Source organism: Sinocyclocheilus grahami, unplaced genomic scaffold, assembly GCF_001515645.1.
Source record: "Sinocyclocheilus grahami isolate Dianchi unplaced genomic scaffold, SAMN03320097.WGS_v1.1 scaffold13.1, whole genome shotgun sequence".
NCBI lineage: Eukaryota > Metazoa > Chordata > Actinopteri > Cypriniformes > Cyprinidae > Sinocyclocheilus > Sinocyclocheilus grahami.
Genome location: NW_015505192.1, coordinates 1212972 through 1224095, shown reverse-complemented (window position 1 = coordinate 1224095; position 11124 = coordinate 1212972).

Genomic DNA, 11124 nt, shown 5'->3' with positions numbered 1-11124 from the left:
TAGTGTACAGTTTATATTTAAAGAAAAGTTCATATGTGACCCTGGAGCACAAAACCAGTCTTACGTCGCTGGGGTATATTTGTAGCAACAGCCAAAAATACATTGTATGGGTCAAAATTATAGATTTTTCTTTTATGCCAAAAATCATTAGGATATTAAGTAAAGATCATGTTCCATGAAGATATTTTGTAAATTTCCAACTGTTAATATATCAAAACTTAATTTTTGATTAGTAATATGCATTGCTAAGAACTTCATTTGGACAACTTTAAAGGTGATTTTCTCAGTATTTTGATTTTTTTGCACCCTCAGATTACAGATTTTCAAATAGTTGTATCTCGGCCAAATATTGCCCTATCCTAACAAACCATACATCAATGGAAAGCTTATTTATTCAGCTTTCATAAGATGTATAAATCTCAATTTTGAAAAATTGACACTTAAGACTGGTTTTGTGGTCCAGGGTCACATATAAGAAGAACAAAAACAAGCTATGGTTTACTCACCCTCATGTCATTTCGAACCCATTGAACTTTCTTTCACAAAAGGAGAAATTCTGAAAAACATTCATACATGAGATGCAGGTTTAGAATGACATGCCAGTGAATAAATAATGACAGAATATTTATTTTTGGACAAACTCTCTAGGTCTTTGTAATATTGAGAGTGTGCTTAAAACACAACATGTCAAGTAACATTGAGTGTTTGCTAAAGTGCTGATAAAAACCACTCAAACTCTCTCTTCAAGAACTATTTGATGACTATAAAAAGCGTGTGCTTAAACCAAACGCCTCCCTAATATGCTGCAACCTTCTTTCTTCTTTTCATCGCTGTTTCATTAGGTTGTACAGTAAGAGAAAGTGACTATGACAGCTATGAAAACACCTGCTTTGAGCACTGCTTAATTTATTTGGTTACCATGGCAACTCTTCATGGCATGTACAGAAAGCTGTGCTATTTTATGGAAAAAACTTGTTGCAAAACGTGAAAGTTAGTGGTAGATGAAAAGTGCTACTTTTCATATCACTGCAGAGAATGGCATTAAAAAATACATTTGTATGCTATAGGAGAAAATGTGGATAGTCGTCCCACTAGTGAATTTTTCTCAGGTTGAGTTTATTTAAAAAAATCAATTTCTGTATAAGCACATATATAAAAAAAAAACAATCAAACATGTCCACTGTTATTAAATGGGGCATGTTGTCACACTATATTAAGTAGTCACAATAGAACAGGCCTATTATAAGATTTTCAGTTAGATTTACACAAATTAATAAACAGCAAAATATCAATCTGTACATATTAAACAATATGTACAGATACAACTTTTGATTTTAATTTAATTTGATTTTTTTTGTTTGGCATTTTATAGTTTGCAGAAGATTCTGTAAATAAATAAATAAACAAATATTTACAGCAAACTTTACAATAAGGTTGCATTAGTTAACATTGTTTAATGCATTAACTAGATTGAACAAAGGTTAATAAAAGCTGTATTGCTTGTTAGTTAGTTAATGCATTAACCAATGTTAACTAATGGAACCGCATCATAAAGTCTAAACATTCATTCATTCAGACCAGAAACAAATCCAAAGACAAACATAATGAAATAATATTTAGTTAAAAGACACATTCTTAAAAACCAAACTTTGTATCTGTTATTATTTAATGGACCTCAGCTAACACGGAAATTACAATTGTTTTGTTAACTTATGTTAACAACGATACTGTAGTGTTCATTGTTAATTACTAAAACTTAACATTTAACTAGTGTTAACAAATGATCTTATTGCAAAGTGTTAACTATACAGATGGATGGATGGATAGATAGCAAATTAAGGCAGTTCTGAGCTACTGTAGATGTTTAAAACCAACCATACAAGAAAAGCATTGCTAGAGAAACCCTTATGACAACTAGCCCCAGTCTGCTTCACATGCTAGCATTTACCTGCAGGCAGTTGTGCCTATTTGTCCTTATTTCTTTCTCAAATAAAATAAACTTCAAAGACCTTATAGCACTGAACTCTCCCTGAGCCGCTTCTATTTTCCTGGATGCATTTGGCTAAGTTTGGCTATGCATTCATGCGAACAGGAAATGGCTTTGGATGATAAGGTTGCGTTGATGGCTGGGAAGCGAGGATGTGGCGTGGCAGCTGAAGAAAGCTGAGGGAGGACAATGACAGGGCAAAGCGGGCCCATATAGATGAGGAAAGTAAAGTTCAAACATTTCAGGTGCCATTTCCCCATTACGATTATCACCCCTACACACACTGATGATAGAGGCAGATAGAGTAAGCGCCGTGTTTACTGACAATATTGCTTTTAAAATACAGCTGCCCTTCAAGGCCTTTGAAGATGGCCATGACATTTGGAGGGAAAAATCTTAAAGGAATTCTTTTTATTGTGATGGCTATTGAAAACGACAACAGCAGCATATTCAGTGGCACACGGGGAGCAGCAGCATCTCGCCATGTAATTACTCTGTGGATGTCACAGTCTTACAGCCTTTCCACAAACTACCCTGAGAAAACGCTGGAAAATATCAGCAGCTATTTCTGCTGCAATGACATTCCGCTTCAGTAAAAGGCAAACTATGTACAAATCTTATTTCACTTTGTTTGTCGTTTTTTTTTTTTTTTTTTTTTTTAGTCTGCAGAAGATTCTGTTTAATCACAGTCATTTGTAGTGATTCTATCCTATTCCCGTGCTCTCAAAAAGCTGAATATACCAGACTTGGCAGGGAATGTCAAGCACTTTGTGTGCTCACATGGAGAATATGTAAATCTTTGAATCTATTTTGATATTTGGATCAGAGTTCTTTATGTGTTAATATTTTTACACATGCAATCTCATTGAAAACATCAGTGCATCAACCAAGCCAATGATATATTTACAGACTCACATTTCCTCTCAAAAACTAATTCTGGTAAATGTTTTTGAAATCAGGCCTTAAGCAAAGATATTTAAATAAAAATGCCTAACTATGAATGTAAAGGAATATTCAATTATTTAACAACCTCATGTCTAATATGTACAATGTTGCACAATAAAACACTAGCCCAGTCAGCTCTAATTTATGCATGATTATTATTATTATTATTGTGGTTGTTAATAATAATAATGATAATAATCGTCTGTCTGCTTTTTCATGTGGACTTTAAAGCATCACAATGTACTTGTACTATATGTGAAACTGCCTGAACATGTTATACAAGTAAGCAATTAGTTGAAAATAAGTCAGTTTTATTCCAATTTACTCTTTTAAAAAAATCCATAAAATACTTTTTTTTTTGCTGTAGCAGTTGTTAACCGATTGGTGAGTTTACTCTTGAACACATTTTCAGTCTCTCTTACATGAGCCATAGAGCTGATTGATCCCTTTTCTCCACCCCTCCATCCATCATTCCACCTGATCCCTCAATTAACTCTTTTCTCATGATCCATCTGATTGTTGCCCTTTCTCAAACCTTTGTCTCTCACTTCCTCTATCTCCTACTTCCTTTCTTCTCCCTTAAACAGTTCCCACCTCAATTAATCCATCCCTCCATCTCCTCTTTCCCTTTATGAGACACTTCCAGTAATTGCACTGTTAGCTTAAGGGATGGCCAGGACTTTCCAAAGCAATCAGTGTGATTGGACGGGACCGCACCACTTGGCATCTGTGATTTGATGTGATTGGATGGGGTTCCTGGAGGGCTAACCTGAAGGAGACAGGAGGTGATCAATCCGAAGGTCTGCAGGCTCCTGTCTGAGGCCTCGGGGCTCAAAGTCATTAACGAGAAGAGAATGTGTGACTTTCAACCATCCAAGTCTTCATATTGGTCATTTCAGTGACCTGGAATCTTAATGGTACATCTTGGTATAGACATACACCTGGAAGAGACATTTTCATGGTTATATGACTCATAACTCTGATTATTCATGGAGAATAAAATACAGGAAGCTGACGATATTTTCAGTCTGCAGCAATTGCACCACGCATAAACCATCTCCTAACAACTTAAGGTGGTCAAGTTTGTTTTGGGTACATCCCAGCCCCCCCCCCCAAAAAACCTTAACTCTTTCCCCACCAATCACAGAATTTTCCGTAATTTATGAGACAACGCTTCCCCGCCAAACATGTAATTTTCCGGGTTTCCACGTTTTCACTGTTATACATTCGGGGGTTCTATTACGCATCTCCTAAATGAGTCCACAATCTCTCAATCAAAAACACAGATGAGGAAGATGCAGAAATGAGCGATCGCATATGTAAGAAGATGCATATGAAAATAATGCGATCATCAACAATAAACAGCATATAAATTAAAAACGCTTAATTTTGAAATGTGAATGTCGCAGTAAGTGGTAAAGGACTGTGCAAGCTTTTGGGGGTAGATTGGGGGGAACGATTGAAGCTAGAATATATTTTTTTGATTAAAAGTAGAGGTTCTGTTCTTTATTTTGATGTATTGCATGTTCAGATATTCCTACAACAAAATATTCTGGGGGCCATGGAATTTTAGTGAGAATGATAAAAAATGCAGGTGGTGACTGGCAACTTTTTTCAAAAACGCTGGCGGGGAAAGAGTTAGTTTGTTGGTTACACTGCTCAAGTTAGGCTAATTTACATTAATTAGCAGGCACTTTTCAATCAAATCAAGTGACTTACAAAAGCAAATCTGATTGTTTAGAGGAGTTTTGACCAGTTGGTTGACTAGCTACACACCAGTTTGACCAGACTTGAAGATCAAATATTTCAGCAAACCAGCTTTAGCTGAATGCTGACCAAGGTGGTCTGGTTTGATGATTTAGAGGGGGTTTTGAGAACTTAGGAGACTTGGAGACCAGCTGGCAACTAGCTGAACCCCAACTTGACTAGGTTTTGTAGCCAAATATACCAGCAAACCACCTTAGGCTCGTGTGTTTGTCTTGAATGTCCACCAAAATACTTTCTAATGCTAAAGTTGGTCTGGTTTGATGGTTTAAAGGTGGCTTTGAGCACTTAGACCAGCTGGCAACTAGCTAAACCAGCTGAACCCTAACATGCCCAGGTTTAGTGGCCAAATATATCAGCAAACCACCTTAGGCTGGTGTGTTGGTTGTAGGGTATCAGACCGACTCAGACAATTTAAGATTCGATCAGATTGGTGTTGAACAACCCAAAGAGCCGAATTCCACAAAGGGGCCCAAGACAACAGGATGTTCGTAAATCAGATCCTAGCGCCAGCCAGTCTGAAGCAAGCCTAACCAACCAACTCTTTCACAGAACAGCTTGCAACATTAAAATAAGAAGACTTATTGATAATCCCAACGCAGGAAGGAGATTGTCAAATTTGGGGCAAGTAACCAAGATTAATGGTCAAAGACACAGCATATCATGACCGTCACATGAGGAAAATCATTAGTAGAAACTGCGTTGGGTGGTTTCCCCCACCTAGAAGACAAAGACCAGACTGAGATTCCTTATGAAACTGTCTTTTACAGATGTATGCACCAAAATTAACTCAAAAAGACGTATAAATGAATATCAGTCCATTGCTTAACTCCATATCATGTATGTAACCCACACATTTGACTATCATGTTCTAATCACTTATTGTGTATATCTTTTTAATAACTACTGAATAGCTTAAGGCTTCATATTCATGTTTAGTATGTGTGTGTTTGAATCTTCTTGCTTGAAACGTTTCTTCCAATCAATTCTTTGTCAAATGTATAATATTCTTGTTATAGAAATCATGTCCAAAATTATATTCTGCAAGAGCGGGAAAATTCGAACCATGTGACTGATGAGATGACATGTTGATTTATGTATTGGGAGGAGAAACATACAAAACCCGAGCTAAGACATTGTCTAATTGGTCAAGACAAGATTTGGGATGTGTCCAAAAGCCCAGTTTTGAGACAACGCTTCCCCGCCAAACATGTAATTTTCCGGGTTTCCACGTTTTCACTGTTATACATTCGGGGGTTCTATTACGCATCTCCTAAATGAGTCCACAATCTCTCAATCAAAAACACAGATGAGGAAGATGCAGAAATGAGCGATCGCATATGTAAGAAGATGCATATGAAAATAATGCGATCATCAACAATAAACAGCATATAAATTAAAAACGCTTAATTTTGAAATGTGAATGTCGCAGTAAGTGGTAAAGGACTGTGCAAGCTTTTGGGGGTAGATTGGGGGGAACGATTGAAGCTAGAATATATTTTTTTGATTAAAAGTAGAGGTTCTGTTCTTTATTTTGATGTATTGCATGTTCAGATATTCCTACAACAAAATATTCTGGGGGCCATGGAATTTTAGTGAGAATGATAAAAAATGCAGGTGGTGACTGGCAACTTTTTTCAAAAACGCTGGCGGGGAAAGAGTTAGTTTGTTGGTTACACTGCTCAAGTTAGGCTAATTTACATTAATTAGCAGGCACTTTTCAATCAAATCAAGTGACTTACAAAAGCAAATCTGATTGTTTAGAGGAGTTTTGACCAGTTGGTTGACTAGCTACACACCAGTTTGACCAGACTTGAAGATCAAATATTTCAGCAAACCAGCTTTAGCTGAATGCTGACCAAGGTGGTCTGGTTTGATGATTTAGAGGGGGTTTTGAGAACTTAGGAGACTTGGAGACCAGCTGGCGAACCCCAAAACCCCAACTTGACTAGGTTTTGTAGCCAAATATACCAGCAAACCACCTTAGGCTCGTGTGTTTGTCTTGCCAAAATACTAAAATACTTTCTAATGCTAAAGTTGGTCTGGTTTGATGGTTTAAAGGTGGCTTTGAGCACTTAGACCAGCTGGCAACTAGCTAAACCAGCTGAACCCTAACATGCCCAGGTTTAGTGGCCAAATATATCAGCAAACCACCTTAGGCTGGTGTGTTGGTTGTAGGGTATCAGACCGACTCAGACAATTTAAGATTCGATCAGATTGGTGTTGAACAACCCAAAGAGCCGAATTCCACAAAGGGGCCCAAGACAACAGGATGTTCGTAAATCAGATCCTAGCGCCAGCCAGTCTGAAGCAAGCCTAACCAACCAACTCTTTCACAGAACAGCTTGCAACATTAAAATAAGAAGACTTATTGATAATCCCAACGCAGGAAGGAGATTGTCAAATTTGGGGCAAGTAACCAAGATTAATGGTCAAAGACACAGCATATCATGACCGTCACATGAGGAAAATCATTAGTAGAAACTGCGTTGGGTGGTTTCCCCCACCTAGAAGACAAAGACCAGACTGAGATTCCTTATGAAACTGTCTTTTACAGATGTATGCACCAAAATTAACTCAAAAAGACGTATAAATGAATATCAGTCCATTGCTTAACTCCATATCATGTATGTAACCCACACATTTGACTATCATGTTCTAATCACTTATTGTGTATATCTTTTTAATAACTACTGAATAGCTTAAGGCTTCATATTCATGTTTAGTATGTGTGTGTTTGAATCTTCTTGCTTGAAACGTTTCTTCCAATCAATTCTTTGTCAAATGTATAATATTCTTGTTATAGAAATCATGTCCAAAATTATATTCTGCAAGAGCGGGAAAATTCGAACCATGTGACTGATGAGATGACATGTTGATTTATGTATTGGGAGGAGAAACATACAAAACCCGAGCTAAGACATTGTCTAATTGGTCAAGACAAGATTTGGGATGTGTCCAAAAGCCCAGTTTAAATACTCAGGACACCATCAAATTAGGCTTCTAGCTTTTTAGTCATCGCTTTTAGCCATGCTTTTAGGTTTTTTCCTTGGCTTTTTGCCACCGCGTTTTGACGCTGCTTTTTAGTGCTCTTTGAGCGTGCTCTAGCTTACACGCCAGCTGCTCCTCTAAAACCATGAGGAGATATGCCATCTAGTCTCGTCACTCTTCTTGCTGGCTTCTACTTTAGTTTATTTTCTTTCCTTTGAGAGTTTCGTGTTCTGAGTTAAGTTTTGCCGCAATCGTGTCTCGGAGTTCACCTAGAGTCTGTGATCGCCTCAAAACTTCAACTTGCCCACAACTCCGCATCTTTAGCCAACGCCCAACCATTGGCTTCCCAAGACATCACTTCAACGACTACTGAACTTCCAGCCAATCAGCAACCTCGGGAAACCCCCTTTCTGCAACCTATGACAACAAAGGGAACCCTCCTACACAGGTAAGGCAAGTACCTCCAGATTCTAGCTTAACTGGTGCATTTAATATAAACTTTAACCTCATTGAGGAACTCAATGCGAGGGTTAATTAAGTGATTGATGGTTGTTCAGGTCTATGCAATTGCACATATTGCTATAAACTTGGGATTTCACATTTTTGTTCTCTTAAACTCATTCTTTCTTCACTTTCTCTCTTCCTGCAACTTGTATGAATGTGTGAGTGCGTGTGTTTATGTGTTAGATTAGTTCATTTGGTCTTAGATTTATCCAATAAAGCCTTATTCATATTGAAAAGAGAAGTATCTTGTGTTTTGTGCTTAGAAGTTAATGTCTTAAACTGCCGATCTTGTTACTGAGCTAAATAAATGTGTTTTCACTATACTTTGGATATTAATATCCATTGCAGAATTGATGTTATACAGCTCGTTCAATAAATCGCTGGCCGATTCATTGATCAGCTGTAAAATGGTGATTCTGTCCAAATTCCCTATAAAATCTTAAATGATTCCCTTTGAGCTAAATTTACCTATTTCCTTTACATGGTCTTGAGCACCAAAATGCTTTCTAATGCTCAAGTTGGTCTGGTTTTAATGGTTTAGAGGTGGTTTTGAGCATCTGAGACCTGGATATCAGCTGGTAACTATCTAAACCAGCTGAACCCCAACTTCACCGGGTTCTGTGGCCAACTATATCAGCACATCACCTTAGGCTGGTGTGTTGGTCAAAACCACTTAAACTGGATTTAACAGCAAGGCAGATGCTTCAGAAACCCTCACCTGCGTTGATGTGCTTTTTCAGACCATATTATTTGGTTTTGCACACTATATTGTTATTTAGTGAGAGTAACATTACCATACAATTCCACGGGAAAAAATGTAAATGAAAACATGCCTGTGCTATACGAAAATGTTCCCAGTACTGTTTTCAAGGTACTTGGAAGGATAATAGTGTTGCGTGTGTGTGTGTAAATAAGGAGGACGAATCAAGGGAGAAAATAACAAGAGAAGAGTGCAACAATAAGCCCAAGCTGCACAGGCAAAAATTGCCATATCCAGCACAGGCTCTGCCATTATGTCTTAATGTATTGAAAACTGCAAGTGTCCATGCAGACCTCTAAACCGATGCATCACCATGGCAACCAGGCCCAGAGTAAAATAACAATGTCTCTGTGTGTTTAGGAGAAATTGTGTGCAAGTATTGTGCGTGAAGTGTGAGTATAGAACATCTTTACTAATTTGCACCACACTAGTCTCCTCACAATAGGCACAATGCTATTGATGCATTATTTTCCATTTACAGTCTGAAGGACACAGCGGTGCACTTCAAATATGCTACCAAATCACAGTGCTGAAGGATTGTGTCAAGAAAGAATTGAAAATGGGTTTCTGCTGTCCTTTACAGCAGCTGAACATAGGAGAGATGTCAAAAGACTGAAACGTAATGTCAGGAGTTTTGAAAACAACAGCACCTGATAATTTATTCATGTTCATGGTTTTGTCTTTTTCTAAAAATTCACAAAGGAGAAAACATAACAGTTCCATTAAAATGCAATCAGGCCTTTCAAATAAAAAACATTCAGTCTAACAATGGTACCCAGGAGAAAATGTTATTGCTGAAATCTTTCTCTTTTATAGAGACTTAATGGACTTGTTCAGATATGTTTCATATAAGTATTATTTTGACTCCGATGTTTATTTTAAAACGGCCTTAGGAGAAATAAAAAAGGGGGAAAAAAGATACAATTGATTAAATACAATTGTAAAAAATAAATGTTAAAATATGAATACAAATCTATAAAGTTAATATCAAATCAGCAAAGTTTCAGAATAGTCCGATGAGAATTATTTGAGTTCATATTGAGATCCCTGACTTTTCCTTACAGGGAGGAAAATAAAAAAACAAGCACAATTTGAGACTTTGATGAGATTTCTTTAAGAAAAGTATGTGACATTACTTGCTTCTCAGGGGAAAAAAAATCACAAAAAATAAATAAATAAATAAATAAAATAAATATTTGCATTATAATTTATATACAAATATTAAATATATAAAAAAATATAAAATATTTTTTCTTCAAACTCTTTCAAACTGTGAATGGAAAATAAAGAATATGAAAACAGAATATATTGCATATAATAAATACAAATACCAAGTATTAAATACTAAACTTGAATACAAAATATATTAATTTAATAATTTACATTAACTTTAAAACAATTGAGATGTCTCATTTGTGATCAGCTGAGAAAATCTTTCATGTAAGACAGTGGTTCTCATTTCCAGTCCTCGCGAACCCCCGCTCTGCACATTTTGTATGCATCTCTTATCACTTCAGACATTTGTTCTATTCGACTGCTTAGTGCCCTGCGAAGTGGACATTCACAGGACATTCCACCATTCCAGTTTGAAGGGAGTGTATATGTTCCATTCAAAGGGCATTAAAGTGTGTGTGAGACGTGAATTTAAATTGTATTTATTTACAGAGGTATATAATTTCACACTTCACACTTCTATAGTAAGTTTCGTCTGTGTGTGAAGAGAAATCTGTGAATGAATGTTCCAAAGTGATGTAAACGTCAATGGATTTTCTGTGTTCAGGGTGTAGGGAGCAATGAAGCAGTGTAGGAACCCTGTCAATCAGCACACAATTCATGCATGGAGCGCTCTTCGAACGAGCCGGTTATCTGAATCAGGTGTGTTAAATAAGAGAGACATGCAAAATATGCAGAGCGGTGGGGTCGCCAGAACTGGAAATGAGAACCACTGAACCTTGGCCATTTCTCAGTATGCGTTCTTAAGCAATCTTGCGTCCTTGTGTTCTCTCTCTACATCATCATTAACCATCGAAGTTTAATTCCAATACTCAAGAACGCAAGTACAGAAGAAGCATGAAAGTGCCCAGATGCGTTTTTGATATCGAGGATGCATCGAATGCAGACTTGAGAGAATCAAACCGTTAGAAATCCCAGAAGACGCTGCAGGCAGACAACA